At 49.1% G+C, this 16461-nt stretch overlaps 2 long non-coding RNA genes across 3 annotated transcripts; both read right to left on the minus strand.

Annotated features, from left to right (window-relative positions):
• Positions 1 to 231: 231 nt before the first annotated feature.
• On the minus strand, positions 232 to 758 carry LOC139803705 (uncharacterized). 2 transcript variants are annotated; one of them, XR_011729136.1, is made up of 4 exons: positions 701 to 758; positions 589 to 629; positions 456 to 502; positions 232 to 336 (listed from the first exon to the last, which is right to left on the minus strand). It is a non-coding gene; the product is annotated as an uncharacterized lncRNA (long non-coding RNA). The 2 variants fall into 2 exon arrangements; XR_011729137.1 differs by having other exon boundaries at positions 423 to 502.
• A 4927-nt stretch (positions 759 to 5685) lies between these two features.
• On the minus strand, positions 5686 to 11168 carry LOC139803410 (uncharacterized). The gene is made up of 2 exons (XR_011729006.1): positions 10275 to 11168; positions 5686 to 6284 (listed from the first exon to the last, which is right to left on the minus strand). It is a non-coding gene; the product is annotated as an uncharacterized lncRNA (long non-coding RNA).
• Positions 11169 to 16461: the final 5293 nt, after the last annotated feature.

The raw sequence follows: 16461 nt of genomic DNA on the forward strand, positions 1-16461 counted from the left end.
ATCTGCAAAAACAAAGGGAAACCCTTAACCGAGTCGAAGTAAAATCTCTGGATGATCCAGCCCGCAACCATCTCACCTTCTCTGACCGCTCCTCAACGTGTGGTTTTGTGTGGCACCTGCAAAAATCAAAGGAAAATCACATGCAGAGATACTGCCTAAAACGACAGGCAGCCCACACCAGCCTTTGCTCAGAAAACTTCCAGATCCCTTCTGCAACAACTCCCAACCTCAGCACTTCACTTCAGTCCCTCAACTTACCCTCCTGAGGGATGGTGGTTTTGGATCTATGTCCAGCAAAACACCACGCTGTCTGACGGGCATGTTCCTCTTCATCACCTGCAAACACTAAAAGAGGAAAATCAGAAACAGTGTCACCAATAAGGTGCACTTCAGCCATCAACAACCACTTGCACTACACCCACCACCTCAAAAGAGCCCCACCCAGTTCCACTCACCTCCTTGATCCAGAGTTGAATGCTGTGGCCACCACTGCTTTGGGCACCTAAAAGAACGAGAGAAAGAGAGTTACTGTTCTGCTGATCAGCAGCCACCAGCTCCACGAACCCACTCTCTACCACCCCAGCTCACCTTCAGTGCTCATCCGGTTCCAAAGGTGGCACGCACAGCACCTGAAACATAAGGGAAACCTTTAACAGAGTTGACATTAACACATGGCTGACCCAGCCCACAGCCATCTCACTTTCTCCAACTGTTCCTCAAGACGTGGCTTGGTCACTCCAGCACTGTGTGTGACACCTGCAAAAGTCAAAGCAAAAGGCACACGCTGAGATATTGTCCCCAACAACAGGCAGCCCACTGTGATGTCCATCTCCTGCTTCTTTACCCATCTGCCTGCCACCTCTTTGGGGTGCCAAAACAAGGTTAGGAGGGCACCTGAAAAAAACCACAAACCACAAGGGATGCTCATGACCAACCAATAATACAACACCTGGGAAGTAACTGCTCCTCCAGCCCACGAGCCTTTGCTCACCTTGCCGCAGCCACCTCCGGTGTCCGTACCCCACTTCGCTCGCCGCTTCCACCTTCAAAATGACAACAAACCATAATGCGGTCAAGCAGCCAAAGGAGGCACCTTCCCACCAACTGCACACCCTGACCAACCTTTGGATGGCAGCCTCCTCTCCTCTTCCATCTGTTTCTTGATGGTCATTGACACGTGGGATCTGAAAAACAGGATTATGCAAATCACTGGGAAGCTGCTCAGCACAGAGTCAGTCAGTTAACGGCGCTTCCCATGGCCCCTGATCCTACGCAGCAGGCAGGGCAGCTCCAAGCCAAACACTCACAGGCACAGACTGACCCGAGACACAGCCACGTGAGTCACAAGACATGACCTCAAGATCAAACTCGCAGCAAGAAGAGGGACTCTGGAACCCAAGACTTTTGGGCAACAAGACCTACAGCGATGCGTCTGCAAAGCGAGGGAATGAAGCGGCGGGTGCCCGAGAAGCCGCCTTCAAGACCTGAGGACGCAAGGATGCGGGGAATGAGTCCCCCTCAGGGAACCTGGGTGGGCAGAGATCGGATGACAACGCAATTGAGAATGACATTGCAGAAGGCAACCATCAAGAACCTTCCAAGTCAGAGACCGATCTGCAATTTTGACTCGTCGTGTGGAATAACACGCTGCTGATTAGCACCGTGCTGATCAGGAAAGGCTTTCCAGGGAGGATGCCCAAGATGCGGGACTTGCTCTGTGAGGACACAGAGGACCATCAAGGCCTCAGGAAGCTCTAAGACAACAAGGACTGACAACATAAAACACACAACCCCACACACCGAGGCTGGAGCTGCCCTGCCCACGCTGGAATCATACTGGAAAGCAACCTGTTCCCTTCGCCCACCCAAAGGGGGCTGCTCCCAGACAACCCTTTCCCCTACACTAACTTCAAAACACCACCTGCAGTTCCCAACCTCGACTCCTCTACTCAGCCCCTCCCACCCACCCCTGGGCCCTCAACTTATCTTTCAGAGAACTGGCACTCCAAAGCCACGGTTAGACCGGAAAAAAAAAAACAGGAGCAGCTCAGGATAATCCTCAACTCGCTAGGTTCCCCTTCACCACCTGCATTTAAAAAAATAGAAAAATAAATTATAAAATCAATCACACCACAAGACCAAAAAAACGAACCAAAAAACCCCCCCCACACACACATAACCACTGTCGCCATAAACCACAACACCAAAACACCTACCAGAATATTCAGCAATAAGTCCAACATCGGCCAGCCCCATTCCCTTCCAAATGTCCCAGCTTCGCAGAAGAGCCCTGCGGGGTCCCACTCACCCACGCTTTCCAGAGTTGGATGCTGCAGGCGTCGTCATTCAGGGCACCTAAAAGGTGCCAAACTATTGTTGTGCTTGAGAGAAGACACTAGGTCCATGACCCCTGCACTACCACCTCACCTCCAATGCTCATTCAATTCCAGGAACTTGCTAGCATCGTGCCAGGGAGGGACAGGCTCCCATGAACCACCCAAAGGGCACCGCTTCTGGACAGCTCGCTCCCCTACAGTAACTTTAAAACCCGAGCCGGCGATTGCTAACCTTGACCCCTCTACACAGACCCTCCCCAACCATCCTCCCTTTCTCTTACCTTTCAAACGGCTGGGGCTCTGAAGCACTGGACAGCAAAGCAACCCGCATCGGCTGACGGGGATCTTCCCAAAACCACAAAGTTCCTCCTCAGCATCTGCAATAACAAACAGCAACGCCAGCAGAAAAGGACATCGGCTAAATAACCAACTTCTTCCACAAGCTCCTCATAACCCCCAACTTGCCCTGCTCACCTTCTCCTTCCACACATTATGGCCACCATCGCTCCTGGCACCTGAAGTACCAGGAGACACAAAACTACTGTTCTGCTTGCGAGATCGAGCCTCCTCGTTACCATCCCGTCTTACCCCCAGCAGTCTTTCGCCTCCAAAGGTGGCACGCGCAGCGCCTGCAAAAACAAAAGGAAACACTTAACTGAGTCGACACAAAATCTCTGGATGAGGCAGCCCGCAACCATCTCACCTTCTCTGACCGCTCCTCAACGCGTGGTTTTGTGTGGCACCCGCAAAAGTCAAAGGAAAATCACATGCCGAGATACTGCCTAAAACGACAGGCAGCCCACTGTGACATCCACCTCCCGCTTGCTCCTTTACCTTGGCCCCTCACCCATCTGCCTGCCAGGCTTGTGGGGTGCCAAGATGAGGTTCGGAGGGCACCCAGAAAACACAAAAAACAGGGGATGCCAATGCCTTCCACGGCAATACAACACCTGAGAATTAACTGCTCCTGCAGCCCGCCAACCTTCGCTCTATGGAATGATGCTCAACACACGGACAATTCCACTGAGACTCTTCCAAGGGCCCTTGACACTACAATGTGGGCAGGGCAGCTCCAAACCAAACTCTTAATGCTGAGGCCAACCCAATACAGAACGTTGCAAACCACAAGACTCGACCTCAAGAAGAAACTCACAGGAAGATGAATGATTCCAGAATCCAAGACAGCTGGGCTGGAAGACATCCAGGGATGCAAGAGTGACACGTGGAGGCTCCACTGTGGGCCCTATAGCGTTAAAGGGCACCGCCTTTTACAAAAAGCTACTTTCTAAGCTTAGTTGACAGGTAAATGAGAAGCCTGGATTCAAGACCTAAGGATACAGGGAACCAGTCCCAGTCAAAGAAAATCCACAATTAGAGATGCTGATGCAGTTAGGAAGAACATGTCAGAAGACAACCTTTGAGAAAGCTACGATACACAAGGCTGTTCCATGTTGTGAATTTGTTATGCAAGACAAAGCATTACTGAATGTGTTGATAAGGTGTTTCAGAGCCTAGGGATGGTGCCCAAGGTGCAAGACTTGCTCTGTGAGCACAACAAGGACATCAAGGCCATAGAAAGCTCTAAGACAACAAAGACAAACAGCAGAAACTACACACCACCACACACAAAGGCTGGAGCTGCCCTGCCCATGTTTGCATCGTGTCGGAATCTAACCTGGCCCCTTCACCTGACCAAAGGGGGCTGCTCCTGGACAGCCCTCTCCCCTACACTAACTTCCAAACCCCTCCCTGCAATTCTCATCTTTCCCCCTCCCTGCACAGCCCTTCCCCACACCTGGTTCCACTTATTTTTGAGAGGGCTGGGCACCTGAAGCCATGGTCAACAAGGAAAGCCACATCAGGGGGCTGGGATGTTCCTGTAGCCACAGGGTTCCTCTTCATCACGTGCCACGAAAAAATTCCAACCAACAGTATCACCAGCAAGTCCCATACCAGTAGCACTAACCTCTTTTAGAGCACTGAACTCCTCCAAAGAGCCCCTGGGCGTTCCACTTACCCTCTCATTCCAGAGCTGAACACTGCAGGCATTACCACTTAGGGAACCAAAAAATACCAAGACAGAGCAAACAACGACTGCACCAGCCAAAAGCCCCCAGCCCTCCTCCTGCCACCCAGTAGGGCTCCAAGCACAACAAAACCCCCAAGCAAACTGAGCGCTTAAGTAGAGGTGGAGGCTTATACACCCCACCCCACTGCCCTCCCCACAGTCCCTTGGGAAAGCCCCCTCATCAACCTGACTGCCCACACCTGGGCTACTCCAGCCCCAGCTGGAGCCATTCAGAGAACATCATCCCCTGCTCCGGCCACAGCTGGGAGCTCTGTCCCCAGGGGCTGCCAACACCTCCTGGGGCACTCTGAAGGCAGGAAAATGTTCATTTAGACTCCTCAGAAATCCCAGCAGAGCTGGGGACAAGGCTCAGAGCCTGAGCTGAGCCAGAAAAAGGGAGAAAAGGAAAGAGAATGAGAGAGAAAAGGGGGGGGGGGGGGGGGGGATGCCCTCCTGGCTACCATCCCGGCTCACCCCAAATGCCCATCCAGTTCCCACAGGACCTTGGCACCGTTGGGGCAGAGCCAACCCTGAAGGGTGGGGGATGGATCCCAAATGGGAGGGCGGGGCAAAGCACGGAGGGGGTGGAGTCACAGTTGGTGCGGGGCAAAGGCAAGGGGGTGGAGACATGTGGGGGGGGCAGGGCCACACTCAGGGGGCTGTGACAAGCATGAGGTGGGCGGAGAGATGCATGGGGGCGTGGTCAGGCTCAGAGGCACCTCGCAGAGCAGGGGAAGGAGCCTAACACAGGGGTGTGGTCGAGCTCAGGGGCGTGGCCACCCACAGGGCAGGCAGAGCCACCCACAGGATTGTGGCCCAGATCAGGGGGGCAGAGCCACTGCACCCCAGGGGGCGGAGACACTCGGGTGAGCACAGGACAAGTACAAGGAGCCCGGGACCAAGACACAACACAGGCAGAGGCGCAGAGACATGCATGGGTGACAGGGACAAGACTAGAAGGGGCATGCGGACATGATGCAGCTGGGACGGTGCATCGCATGGAGGCTGGGGAGGGACAGCTAAATTATTTTGATATCGTTGAAACACAAAAAAATTCACTTCCCATCTTACACATCTCCGATCTCCGGTTAACTCCTCTGTCCTATTTTTCATTTGCATACCCACACAGATATTGGAGTCACATCTGGTTTTGGTTAGTTTTATTTTTTATTTTCTTTCTCTTTTACATTTCTTCCTCTACAACACGAGTTTTTCCTTCATCGTGTTTTCAAGTGTTTTTCAATTAGGACATGATGGAAGACATGAAGGAACGGACCCCAGTTGCTGTGCACAAACAGAATCGTTTATTGTGTGGCTCGCAAGACTTATATAGTATCCCAATATCTATTGATTGACCTACAATTTACACCTCAAAGTGGTCTTTCTACTAACATAAAACCTTATCTACCCATCCCCACCGGAGGCACCGGGTACCAGGACATAAAATCGTCCAGGTGTTAAATTCCTTAAGTTATTTACAGCTCTTTGTTCTTCTTCAGGCTCAGTAAGTGCCAGAGAATCTGCAGCACTCCTCTTTCCCATGCAGGCCTGCTCCTCTGCTGTTCTCCTACAAGGACACAAGTTTATTTTTTGTATATGTTAAAGATATTTTTACTTAGATTTATCCTTCAAAATCCACTGCGTAGTACAAAACCTGGACGACATAGCCTGGCCCTGGGAAAAGGGCAGTGATGTCACCAGGCATAAAGCGATGATGTCATAGGAAGGGGTCAACAAGTGTACCTGATGAAATCTATGGGGCAGAGGTGCATCTATGGGGCACGCAGGCAGTTGCGGGTCATGCTCACTGGAGCCTGGAGTAGTCACTGGTCAAGCAGGCCAGGCCCCCTTGAAAGCTGCGGGGCAGCAGCCCCACAAATCTAACTCCAGTTCGAGGGGACAGAAAAAACAGTCAGGGATCCCCCTCTGTCCCACAGTGATCCACAAATAACCCCAACACAGCCTCACGAGTGCCCCCCAGCCCCAGAACCCCACAGAGCCTAAGTGTCCTTCAGCCCATGTCTCACCCCACAGAGACCCCCAAGTACCCCCCAGCTCCACACTGCACCGTAGTCACCCCCCCCACTACCTAAGGGTCACCTCCTGCCCCACAGCAATTCCCAAGTGCCCCACCTCGACCCTCCATCATTTTAGGATCCCTCTCTCCTAGTGTCCCACAGACTACCCATTCCCCAAAGCACCCCCAAGCACAACCACCAGCCAGGGGTCTTTCCCTGCCCCACAGCACTTCCCAAGTCCCTTTCCTCCCACACACACTTGAGGGTCTCTCCCAGTGCCCCCCAGTATAAACCAGTACCTCATAGTGCCACTTTAGCCCCTCCCGATGCCCCACCCCTCTCCCAGTACAACCCATTAGCAAGAAGAACTAGGGAAGGTGGAAGGGGAAATGGAGAAAATTGAAGGAAATTGGGAGCGACTGGGAAGAACTACAACACACAGGGCCCTCACTAACCCTGGGGGATAGCCGGAAGAAACTACCAAACTGAGGGAATCGGGAGGGGTTGGGAAAGGTGAGGACTGAGGGGAAACTGGATGGGACTGCAAGATAGGCTGCAAGTAAATGGGATGGGGCAGCTTGGGGGGACCTATGGGGCACTGGGGGTCCACATGGAGCAGGTGGAGACCACTACAGGGTTAGGGTTAGGGTTAGCTGGCAGTCCCTATGGGTCACTGCAGATCCTCGTGGGGCAGGTGGGCATCACTATAAGGATCTGGGGTGTAGTATGGAGTAACTAGGGGGCACTGGAGTTCCTACATGGCACTGAGAAGGCCCCTATAGAGTATTCAAGGGTCCCTATGGAGCAGGTAGACAGTACAACTGGTATTAGGGTCCCTATGGGGCAGTTAGGATGCCCTCTGGGCCACTCAGGTCTCTGTGGGACAGGTAGGTGGCCATATGGGCCACTCAGGTCTTGGTGGCACTGAGGGCTCTATAGGGCACTAGGATCCCCTATCGGGCAACTATGTGGCTCAATAGGGCATTCAGTGGTTGCTAAAGGGCTGTTCGGGGCCCTCATAGGGCAATGCAGGTGCCTGTGGGGCAGGTACAGAGCACTATGGGGCAATGAGAACCGCATAGGAAACTTAGGTAGCCCTATGGGGTGCTTGGAGGTTTTAAGGGCACTTCTAACGGAAGGTGACAGTGGCCCAGTGTGGCACTGTGGCTCACGATAGGTTTGTTGGGTGTTCCTTCTGGGGCAGTTAGGAGGCACTATGGGGCACTGAGGGCTCCATAAGGCACTGGTGGGACCCTGTGGGCCAGATAAAAAGCACTATGGTTCACTGAGGTTTCCTACAAGGAAAGAAGGGGGCTCTATGGGGCACTGGTAATCACTGTGGGGCAGCTGGAAGTGCCTATGAGACAATTAGCAGGGCCTGTAAGGCATATAGGGCAGTTAGAGGGCACTATCAGGCAGTGGAGGGTAGTATGTAGTAGCTGAAGAGCCCTACGTGACATTTGAGGCTCCTATGGGGCTTTTCAGGACCTTGTGGAACAAAAAAGGCCCTGTAGGACAATAAGTGGGACACCACAGCCAGGTAGAGAGCTCGAGGGGGAATTAAGAGTCCCTATGGGGCTATGAGAGCGCTCTTCAGGATAATTATGGGTTGCTATGGAGTAGTTGGGGGGTGTTATAGGACACTTAGGGGCTCTACTGCACAGTCAAGAGGAGCTATAGGAAAGCGGAGGTCTCTATGGAGCAATGCATGTCCTTATGAAATGGTTTGGAGTCCATGTGGGACAGGTGGGTGGCTCTGTGGGGTAGTCAGGAGGCCCTACGGGGCACTTGTGTTTCATCACGGGGCATCCTGTAGTAGTATCGGGTATGCGGGGGATTCTATGGGGCAACAGCAGATGCCTTTGGGGGACTATTTGGAGCCTCATGGAGCACTGGAGGCCCAGTGGGTTCACAGGCCCCATCAGGAACTTGTGGGCCCTGTGAGGCCTGTGACAACCCTACTGGCCCTGGTAGAAGCCCTCTGGGGAGCTGAGAGTCTCCATGAAGTATCAGGGGGCCCATAGGGGGCAGTAAGGAGGCCCCATGGGGCACTGGGAGACTTACAGGGTAGGTGGGGAGCCCTGCTGGGTATTTAACTTGCCCTGTGGGGCAGTGGGACCCTGGTAAAGCACTTGAGAACAGCCCATTTGGGGCAGAGATAGAGTGCTATGGGGTGTTATGAGGCATTATAGGACAGCTGGAGGGTCCTACGGGGCAATGGGGGGCCCAATGGAGCATTTAGGGGTTGTTATGTGGTAGCTGAGGGGTGCTATGGGGCACTTAAGATTCCTATGGGACAGGTGCAGGGTGCTAAAGGGCGTCTAGGACACCCTATGAGTCAGTCTGAGGTCTCTATAGGGCAGTAGGAGTCCGTATGGGAGAGATGGAGGGAGCTATGGATCAGCTGGGATAGAGTGCGGGTCCCAAAGGGTTTTTGTGGGACTCTATGTAGCTCTCTGGGGGCCCTAGTAAAATATTGGGAGCAGTATCTATGCGACACTAGAGAGGCCTTATGGGGCACATTCAAGGCACAAAACAGGAAGTTACAAGGCCCCATGTGGCCTTAGGAGTCATTATGGAGCAGCTAAAAGGCACAATAGGGCAACGGAAGGCCCTACGAGGACAAGTTGGGGGACTACGGGGCAGCTGAGGGGCTTCTGCGGAGCGGCTGTGGTGCTCTATGGGGCAACTGGACATCTCTGTAGGGCAGACTGAGGTATTATGAGGAAGCTGAGATGCACAATGGTACACAGGGGAGTCTGCGTGGTGAACTATGGGGCAGCAGAGATGCCCAGTGGGGCAATTAGGCTATAAGGCACTGGGGGGCCCTTGTGGGGCTGACTGGGGGACTACAGAGCAGCTGACATGCCCAATGGGAAGCTGAGGGGGCCATGTGGAGCAGTTAAAATGCCCTATGAGGCACTGGGGGTCTGTGTGGGGCAAGTTAGGGGACAATGAGGAAGCTGAGGGGCACGTGTGGGACAGTTAGGATGCAATATGGGGCACTGGGGGTCTGTGTGGAGCAGGTTAGGGGACTAGAGGGGATCGGAGGGGCCCATGTGGGACAGCTAAAATGCCCTATGGGGCACTGGAGGGCCCTTACAGGACTGAGTGGGGGACTATGGGACAGCCGAGATGCCCCATGGGTCACTGGGAGTCTGTGTGGGAAACTATGGAGCAGGTGAGATACCCTATAGGGTACAGGGATGGCTTGAAAGGAGGGGGCATGCTGCGTTGCTGCATGCTTGTATGCACAACCCCATGTTTGAGACTGATCAGAATTACAAGGACACCCTGTCCTTGACGCTGGATTAAGAGGAGGCACGAAGAAAAAAACAAATGGCTCCCACCCCTGCACCAATAGGATTTGCTTTTGCTGCGTGTGAACAGCACCGGGTGACCAGTAGTAGGTAGTTTTGGAGTGCGGTGGAGGGGGCGTGGACAGCTGAAACCATATAGAAACCGTTTTTGTACTCAATAAACTTGAAGCATCGATCATACCTCTGTGAGGACTCATCTTTGACTTCACGCCGAACCCCTAAGGTCACCCCCCCCCTCCCCGTCCCCCCTACACTATGGGGCTCTGAGGATCTCTGTGGGGCAGGCTGAGAGATCCTGGGGCAGCTGAGATGCCCAATGGGGCACTGGGGGGTCCTTTTGGGGCTGACTAGGGGACGATGAGAAAGTTGTGATGCCCTACTGGGCACTGGGGGTGTGGGGGGGGCAGTTTGGGAGACTGTAAGGCAGCTGAAATGCCCAATGGGGAGGTGACCGTGGGTCAGGTGTGGGTCCCCACTTGTCCCTGGGGGTCGGAGTCTATCCCATCTGCCCCAAACTCCACTCCTCCAGTACCTGTTCCACCTGGGGTCCATGGCAGGGACGATCTCCCATCACCTCGGCACCTCCCTCTGCCGCCGCAAGCCACGCCCACTGCTGTGCAGACACGACCCTCTCATGGGCACAGGTCCGCCTCCTTCTTTGTGCACATACGCCCAAGTGCAAAGGCCCCGCCCCCTCTAGGGTGTGGACACGGCCCCTGTGTGACACAGCCCGTGCCTACAGGTCTCATGCACACACCCCTTTGTGTAAAACCCTCACCCCCTCCAAGGAGACACACCCCAAGACATGTCAACCACGCCCTCTTGTTATGTGCGGGCACCCCCTCTGGTGCAAAAAACCCACCACTGCCCCCTTGGGGTGTGCACACTCCCCCTTTGGGTTAAGCCCTGCTCTCCTATGAGTAGGCACACCCACTCTACTCAAAACACCACCCCCTTTGGGCACGCACATGCCCCTATGTGATCAAAACCCCTCCTTCCTTTGGGTGTGGACACACCCCTTTCCTGTAAAACCCCACCTTCTTAGGAATAAACGCTCCGTGTGATAAAATCCCCACCCTCTTTGGGTAGAGTCCCGCCCTCCTGAGTGAACACATCCCCTCTAATCGAACCCACACCTTCTTTGGGTATGAACACGCCCCCCATATGATGCAAACCCCACCCCCTTTGGCTGTGGAAACGCCCCTTTTCTGTTAAGCCCTGCCCTTTGGGGATGGACACACAGCCCATTTTCGAAACCCAACCTACTTATGGTGTGGACACACCTCACTTGGGTATAACCCCGTCCTCCTGAGATTGGACACACCCTCCGTGTGATGGCAAACCCCGCCCTCTTTAGCTGTGGAAACGCCTACTTTGGTTGTGGACACACACCCCCCCTTTGCATTAAGCCACACCCTCCAGGGAAGAAACACTCCACGTGTGATCATAGAATCATAGAATCATAGAACTAGCCGGGTTGGAAGGGATCTCAGAGATCATCAAGTCCAACCCTTGACCCACCGGTGCGGTTGCTAGACCATGGTGGCACTGAGTGCCCCATCCAGTCTCTTTTTAAATGTCTCCAGGGACGGAGAATCTACCACCTCACCGGGCAGTCCATTCCACTGCCTGATGCATTGCCTGATGCAAGCCCCATCCCCTTGGGTGTGGACACGCCCCTTTTGTGTTAAGCCCTGCCTTCCTGAACACGGACACACACCCCATGTGGTACAAACCCACCCACTGGGTGTGGACGCACCCCCTTTTTTTATAGCCCTGCCCTTATATGAGCCCTTATGACCTTTGTCTCTAATTTTAAAATAATAATTGGAGGGGGAGGGGAAGTCTACCCAATTTAAATTGAAAATTATTCAGAAGCCATAGAGTCATGCACCGGCTACCACAAGAACAAAACAATCTTTCCTACATACAGGAATCTGGCTTCTATGCAGAACTCAGCATCAGTATCTACACAGTATCTCAAGAGCCTCGGGGCTACAGGAAGCCTTGTTACCCCCATTCTGACAATGCTTTTCAAATAATATATTTAACAAAGCACTTAGTATTTTATGAAAGGAGATAAAGAAGAAAACAGCTAAAACAAATGTTTCATGTGATGACAAGCACATATACTGGACAAAAACAGTAACAGTCACCCAGGAAAGATGATAGCGACTTGAAACATGAATGAAATCATTTGTCCTCTGTTCCACCACAAATAGCCCTGGTTGGACTATCCAGACATACACATCTTTGTCCTTGTTAAAATATGGGTATGGAAAACAAGCATGAAAGACCGACTGGATTAAATCTACAGAAGAATGAGTGACTGAAGTGAGTTTTGTTCAAAACTAAAATCACCGTTCTCTTCTATGAAGTCTCACATTTGTCCTTCCTGTATTCGTTTTACATCATTAGCTGCACCCAGTTGATTTTAGAATTTCCATAAAAGCTAAAAGCATGTGCTTACAGAAGAATGTTGAAGAAGCCAGAGAGCCATTTAGGGAAGTGAGGACACAGAAAGCTTGAAACAGCTGAGGCAATATGAGGCAATTCTTTTTTTCCCTCTTTCACACTAAAGTAGAGGCTTGGCACACTTAAAATTTCTGGTATTACACCAGTAACTCATTTCACAGTTCATGAGGAAGAAATGACTGTTAAAACAAGCTAGTTTCTCAAAAACAGCTCTATGTATGAAACTACAGGAAATTTCCTAAACATTTTTGTACAGTAACACATGCACAGCTGTGCTATTATGAGCAACCTGAACACAGGGAGGGACAAGAAAATGAATATTTATGTTTACTTTAATACACAAGGCTTAGACAACAGCTTTCAGATGAAAACAAACTACAGGTTAAGAAGCCCTGCTGATTTCATGGCTTCTCAGAATGCTGAGTGTTTCTGCAGAAAAAAAAATGCAGAATCACCTGCAATAATCAGTGTTGTTAATAGCAACAACAGTAGTTCAAAAACTCTGTAGGGTATTTGCTATCAGTGACCTGTTTCTTCCCTGTGTGACCATCAAGGCAAGTCAGTGGTTTATTCTGAACAGAAATGATGAACTATTGTACTACCATTTATTACAAGGTTATTTGCTATAAAAATTTCCAAAGAGAAACATTATTACAATATTTTTACCCTAAGTTAAGTGATTAATAGGTCACAAAAGGTCTGACAGTTTCCCCAGCTATACAACAGGAATACTATTCACTACAGATTATCAGCTTCAATAAATAAATAAATAAATAAATAAAAGCTGGTAGTGTCATGGATGTTCTTGTTATGAAATTCTTATGCTTTAGGGATACAATATGAATAAAATCAAAGCTGTATTATCTGCAAATAAGAACACGTTACTTACTCTTGTCCCTTCCCCTCTTTCAGTTTGAAGTGGCTTCAAACTTCCGAAAATTCTGTCCAAAATACTAAGTTGAACCTGAACCTGTCTCACAGTTACAAATGATAGCAGCCACCTTTTCTTACAATGAAAAGCACTTGCCTTCTTGTACAGCCAGAGAAGTTTCATTTGCCTAATCCATTAAAAGAAACAAACAAAGCAGCTCCTTTAGTGTTTTAATGCTTAAGTCTGCAATGAGACTCACTTAACTCTCTAAATTAATGCAAACACAGGCTGAACTATTGCCTTGGAATAATCCTCAGAGAGCCCCTTGAAAGGGAAAGACTCAAAGATTTGGTTTACTTCGGGAACTAAATGGATTATGCATTATTTTAGCCATAGTCATGAATTCCAAATTGAAGAGGTGTTTTACTACTGGAGGAACTTAAAACAAGTACAGGATGGCCTCAAAAGTTTTGCAAGATGCCACACTGTTGGCCAAAAGTGTCTTCAGTCTGATTTGATTGAGAAGTCCTGTGACTGTGGCTAAAGATGAGCTAGAGAGGCGGCCCTTAAGAACAGTGCTAGACTCTGCAGAACGGGTTGGGCTAGTTCAGGTTAATGCTATGCCAGTGACCAAAGGGAAAACCTTCTCAAAACCATGATACAGTGTTTGTAGCCCAGTAGACTGTGGGCATGACCTGTTCCCTGGAACTTGCAGATTGCAAAGAATTTTCTCTTGGAGACAGCGTCAGAAACAATTATCCATTATGGAATATACAATTAACTCCTAAATATCAAGTTAAAGCCTTTCTAAACCTGTAAGTGCCTGTCTGAATGCCTCTGCTGCAAGGAAACAGAATAAGGAAAGGGACAGAGATGTAAGGTAAAGCTGTAGGGAGCACCCAGGAGAAAAGTGACTGCAAGTGTGACATGAGGTGTGGACGGTAACCACGGCTTCTGGGAGATGCATCCTCTACTCCCCACTAGCTGCCACCCCTGACAGGAGGGTGTATCCTGCTTGCCAAGAGTAACAACTCTTGGGACTTCCAACACCCTGACACACACAAAAAAGACAACATCTTGCTGATTTCCTAGCAGCCTCAGCAGTTTCCTACTTGGAAGCCCAAGTTCTCGCTGGTCCACTGCCAAAGGAGCTGGCAAATTGTGGAATATTACCTAAAACATTCTAGTCTGGCACAGCAACAGTGTATATCAATACATGTTTTCCTGATGAAAGAAGAAAATATCTAGCTATGAGCCAAAGGATCTTTGGAGAGAGATGCAAACACTCAGTTGCAGGTGAAGTACCGCTTTAAATTCTGAGGACAAATTCAGCATTGCCATAATACTAATGCTATTTTTCTAGTGGTACTGTTCTTATAGCCATAAAGGAAAAAACCCAAACATCTGTAGGTGCTTGATAGGCCAGTAGATGTAACTGGAAAACATGGAAAAGCTACGGGTGTCTGAGATTTCCTGAACTAGATCTTGCTAATTCTACATTAGAGCACATGTTGGATTTCAGTACAGGAACTGAAATACAGTATTTATACATATGGTGATGACGCTGATGTAATTTTTAACTCACCATCTCATCACTTTTTCTGCTTAGTTTGCTCTTTAGTTCTCTTAAACTTTCATATCCTTTGTCCCAAATCTTTTCTCTTTCATATTCATATCCCTGCCAGCCCTCTCCAGGCTAGGAATTCCCCTAATACCTTCTTACATTTCCTCAAACTTCATTCTCCCCTTCCTTATTTCTACATTTCTTGCACTCTAATGAATACCAAACTATCATTCAGGGTCATAATGTGCAATTTTCCTTTTCCCCTTAGCTGCACTCCTGCCTAACTTTCCATCTTTATTTTATCTATTTCTTTTTTGTCTCAAATGTATGATTTTTTTCACCTTCCTTTTCATTACCTGTTGTGCTGCTTCATGCCAATTCCTAATCTCCTTAATTCTGCTCCTTAGTACTTCACATTTGTTTGGCTTCTCTCAAGTAACAATGCTCTTTTCCATCTTAAACAATTGATTCTGCTCACCTTTCCATTTATTTCAGTATTATCCTTCTGATTATCAGCTCACAAAGCATGCTGTTTACAAGTCACTCTCCAGTTCAATTCATACACTCCAATTCTATCCTTCCTTATTATGGAGTCCATCCATCAGAATACTGTGCAGATAAATCAGGAAATACTAAAACTCACTGTCACAGTTTTATTGACAGTGTATTGTTCCTGCTGCATTGTGCTGAACTGCTTTTCCTTTATATCAAAAAGTATACAGAAGGACACACAACATGCTGAAACTATGGTATCAGCATGAAAAGAGACTGAAAAGTCTGAAATTATGTAATCTGGACAATTATCACATCATAAGACACAATATTAGAGAGGAACACAATGCGCTGAACAGTAAAGTGAAGCAAAGCCATATGTACTTTTTAACCGTGATAGTATAAGAACTAATGAATCCTAAATGAAGAAAGGAAATGCTTAAAACATTATGTACACAATTCACAATGTATAACTCATTGCTCTAAGGTACAAAAAAACCCAGTAAACTCTAACTGATTCTAAAAAGAAGGAAGCTTTTCTCTGTACAAGAAAAAGATGCGGTTATTTTCAGGTCACTTACATTACGTCATTCTTTCAGGGAACAAGTACCTTTAACCTTCACAAGATAACAGAAAAAGACTGCTGTGGGGCTTCCTGGTGATTCCTCTGAACTATAGAATATTCTGCAATACTAGGCAGAAACAGTGCTTACATTCCTGTTTCTATGCTCAAACATTCTATCACCTCCTTGAAATGAGCAGTTCTGAAGATGAACGTGACATCAAGAAGTCTGCAGTCATGTTAGCCAGGAACTTGGTAATCCTTTACCATGGGACACAATGCGAAGTTTATTCATTGTGGATAACTGTCACAGAAATTAAGCCCTAGCAATGCAAGCGAGACTGAATCAACACTGGACAAAGAACACTTAGTTTCCCTACTACAGCAGCATATGGTTCAGTAACTATCACCAAGAGCAGGGGGAAAACTGTCACTCTCACAGCTTTGGTACCAAAACAAATTCCCCAAAGACAGCTCAGCTACACACATATATATTACCCTTGACAAATGTGCATTCAGCTCACCTTAAATCTCCAATGGAAACAATAATTAATCTTTGTAACACCAACTGGAGGGTCTATCTGACTACCATTTTTCGCTGACAAGACTTTTTATTATTCACTTCAGTGTCTTCAAAGACCAAAGCATTTAACACCATGACTCCTCAACTGCCTTTTTACTGTAATCACTGTTCACCTTTTTTTAAAAATCATCTTATCTCTGCAACTGCCTCTGGTTTAGATTAATCCAGCTTG

Source organism: Heliangelus exortis, chromosome 16, assembly GCF_036169615.1.
Source record: "Heliangelus exortis chromosome 16, bHelExo1.hap1, whole genome shotgun sequence".
Classification (NCBI taxonomy): domain Eukaryota; kingdom Metazoa; phylum Chordata; class Aves; order Apodiformes; family Trochilidae; genus Heliangelus; species Heliangelus exortis.